Source organism: Trichogramma pretiosum, unplaced genomic scaffold (assembly GCF_000599845.2).
Source record: "Trichogramma pretiosum strain Unisexual culture from Peru unplaced genomic scaffold, Tpre_2.0 scaffold2, whole genome shotgun sequence".
Lineage (NCBI taxonomy): Eukaryota > Metazoa > Arthropoda > Insecta > Hymenoptera > Trichogrammatidae > Trichogramma > Trichogramma pretiosum.
The window spans coordinates 5,595,607-5,599,516 of NW_019641687.1; the positions used below are offsets into that span (position 1 = coordinate 5,595,607).

Below are 3,910 nucleotides of genomic sequence, written 5' to 3' on the forward strand. Positions count from 1 at the left end.
CTGAGAGTCTGTAATCCTACTCGTAGCTTTTTTTTGATAAGCTTTTACTCCTTACTACTTCGTGCTATGAAATTTCATCAAATATGTCCTGCAATCTTTATAATGCTACGAATTTACACAGAAAAATTTGACTTAGTTTTTGCGATATTTTTCTAAGGGGCTTATTGTTGATTTATTTGTACACATTAATATAAATTTATAAAATGTATGCAATACCTAAAATAGGCTTCTAGTTATGATCTGATTCAAAATTGTATCAAATTGACTCTGAAACGTGACTTGCTCCAAAATTAGACAAAAGTTTAATCATAATTAAGACGATCTCTGAAATTTTTCGATTTAAAGCTCCGTTTTGAGGGTCCTGTTTGCTCCGAATAATTTGAAGTCACAATTGCTCCGAATTTTTCGGCTCAAAACTCCGTTTGATGGAGTCCTAAATTACTAAAATGAGTCAGAGTCATGGTTGCTCTGAAATTTCGGCTTAGAGCTCCAATTTTCAAGTCTTCAGTAGTATAGTGGTCAGTATCCCCGCCTGTCACGCGGGAGACCGGGGTTCGATTCCCCGCTGGAGAGATTTTTTGGTAAATTTTACAATTTTGGAGTATGTCTTATAGACGGGAGCCAAATACATTGCAATGTCGTTTTGACGCAAATCATATTTTGATAAAACGGAGCAAACAAAGTTATCGAAAAATTCTTATTCTTTGATTTAAAACAAAATAAAAAAGTTCGGAATACATTTCATTTTATAACATTGGAGCAATTTACATGATAAAGTTTTGGAGCTAGTTCGTATAAATAACTATTACACCGTTGTTTCCTGATAAATTTTATAAAAATTTTGAATTCTCCGAAATTTGACAAAATTGCAACTACTCCGAATTTGGCGTTGTTGAAGTTGCTCCGAATTCAACAGTCACTGTGACTCCGAATTTCACGCAGAAATGATTGCTTCGTTTTTTACGCAGTCGCAATTGCTCTAAAATTTTTGCAAATCAACGATCGCTATGTTTTTTCAGAGTCCTGATTGCTCCGATTTTTTTGGCTTACGACTCCACTTTTCAAATCTTCAGTAGTATATTTTAATTTTGTTTATTGGTATAAGATCCATACATATAAGGTAAAGTGTGGGGAACGCCAGCTCGGGGAAGATGCCACTTTGCTATATTATCGTTATAAGAAAGAAAATTTAGATAAGTGACCTATTGGAATTTGCGCTATGATAATCCGATTACATTGACACGAAATAACTGATTTTTCACTGCTATTATCAGTCGATTTTCAAAAGTGTTAAAGGTAATGGTTTTCCTCGTGACGAATTTTTCGTACAGTTCAATATGCAGATATTCGTTCAGTTTTCAATGAAATGTTGAAATGGAAATTGTTAATGATAAGTGTTACCTTGGAGATTTTTTTTTTCAGCAGCATAAACCTAAGTCATCAACTTTTTTATTAATGACCTTGTAAAAAAATAGGCATTTGAGGGAAGATGCCAGTACGAGAATCGGGGCAAGATGTCACAAAAAAATTTTTTTTTTCATATCATAAATTTTTTAATATAAATAGTGTGATTGAGTAACTCATTGACTTTAAAGTGTTTAGTATTCACATTTTATTACTGGGGGAAAATGCCTATTTTGAACCAAAATGCGAAATTTGTTATTAAAATAACAATATAATGTGATAATTTTGTTTTTCTTATAATACATAAACCTGTTTTTTATAGTTCTCAATACTTAAGATTTGATTGCATACATTCATTACTTTTTTATTCCAATGTTTTCCTTAGCTATAGCGTATTCTTCCGCTTTATCTTATGGGCGAGACTCAGAATTTTTGAAATAATCGTGCGCACATATGTCACCGACCTGGACGCGCTTTTGGTATTTTATAGTACATGGTAAAAAATTTGGTTCAACTAGTCACCGCTAGGTGGCGTCGACTCAGATCATCCCTCGCGCATTAGAATAAGACTAGTTCTAGGCACATAAGAGAGTCGATCAAGCTAAGCTGCACGTGCGATATAGAATCATACGCCTTCGCATAATCGAACCATCTCGAGTAGGTCTTGCGTCTCGAGAGTCTGGCTGCCTGTGTGCACGCCTTATCCCAAAGCAGCCCGTGTGTTGTACCCCACACATTTTTCCGTGCAAGCTGCTGCCTGGGTATCATCCAGTCGGCCAAGTTCTCCGAGACGATCGCGCTCAGGACCGCCGAGAGGATCTTATAATCGGCATTTGGCACTGCTATCGGTCGGTAGTTTGCCGGGTCCTCGGTATCTCCCGCCTTGTGGATAAGTATCACCCTCGCTTGAACGTCCGCCTCCTGGAGCTTACTTTGTCCACCGATGACCTGGACGATGAAATCTGTAAGGAATTCTCTGGCCACAGGGAGGAGCTTGTATAAAGCGGTCGAGATTCTGTCCAATCCACATGCCTTCCATGGCGGCGACTTATTGATGGTCCGCGAAATCGTTCTGGATAGCCGCTCTGCGCTCACTTGTTGGTCGAAGCTCCCTGCACTTGCATATTCGTGCATCCACTCGAGCCACCGGCCAAACATCGACGTACGCCTTCTGTCCCGCTCCGGGTCCACGTAATTTTGCGTTCTTTCGCTTCGACGTATCACTTGCTGTTGATGCGTTAATTTTCGATAGCTGCTCTCTGAGGAGCTCGTTTATCATAGCTATCAACTCCTCTTGTACGTCCCCGTTCGGCTTTTTTATGAGTCGCTTAGATGTTGCTGCACTTTTTAGCAGTGCCTTAAATCTTCTCCGAAGCACATCGGGCACTTCTGGGGAAGCAGGCGGTGCGAGCGACACGGTTGACAGTACGCTGGCGGTCTCGGCAGGCTCTGTGCTATTATTATTATTATTGCTGTTATTTTTGGTGTCAGTTCACTCGCTGGGCAACACTGATATTCTCTCTTGTATTGCTGTTGTTGACAAATTACTTGCTTGTGTTGAGACTCGGGACGGTTGAGATTGGGCACGCTGATGGTATCATAATGGGAACTTTACGCTGCGGCGTGATCTCCTCGTAATTCGCTCGGATAGTTCCTTGGGTGGTCCGTGCGGGAAGTACCGCTGAAATACTCGATCGCGAAGTTCGGGGTCTCGGCCGACCAGGTGTCGTTTCAGTCGTTCGAAGTGGTTCAACGGTGATTCCCCGGAGCGTGGCTGAAGCAGAATCTCCGGAGGCATGGGTTCGTAAACACCCTGACGGTTCTGCGCCTTTATCGATACCACCGGATTCTGTCTTCGGCCTCTCCAGCGGAAGTATGCCTCTTTACATCTTGGACAGCGGTCCATAGTCTCTCCCTTTCCGACCACAGTTCCAGCAAACATTCTTCCGCTTGGGCTGTGGGCATTGCTTGCGGGGGTGATCCACGACAATTAAAGCATGATCGCAATGGTGGATCGAACTCGTCTGTCGGTATAGGCGTGAAGTCGTTGAAGAGAGAGCCAGTCAGCCGTACCTTCGACTCCTTCTCCTTCGAGTCTGCCACCGCACCGGCCTGAGGGCTCCGACGCTTGGAGCGTTAACAGGCGCTTGTGGTACGGGTTTGGGTTCGGGTTCGACTTCGGCTTCGGCCACTTCGGCTGAGGCCGCTTCGACCTCGGATGAGGCCACTGCTTCAGGGACGACCTGAGTCGGTCCGAGGAGCAGAATCTCCAAGGGTCTGGGGGGAGACCGGCGCAAGGGCCCATAGTCACGGACCCCGGGCGATGCCAAGAGCCGAAACACCTGTGGAATTGTTTCCGCGACTTTTACCAGGTCTCGTAGGCAATCGTCATCGAACCTCGGAGCCACTCTCGGCTCCCTCGGTTTAACGAGGGAACCAAACTTCTTCGGCATCTCCTGCACTTCCTGCATTCGTGTCAAATACCAAGGATCTTCGATCGTTTCAA

At 43.4% G+C, this 3,910-nt stretch overlaps 1 non-coding gene across 1 annotated transcript; it reads left to right on the plus strand.

Annotated features, from left to right (window-relative positions):
* Positions 1 to 501: 501 nt before the first annotated feature.
* Positions 502 to 573, plus strand: Trnad-guc. Its single transcript has one exon. It is a non-coding gene; the product is annotated as a tRNA-Asp (tRNA).
* Positions 574 to 3,910: the final 3,337 nt, after the last annotated feature.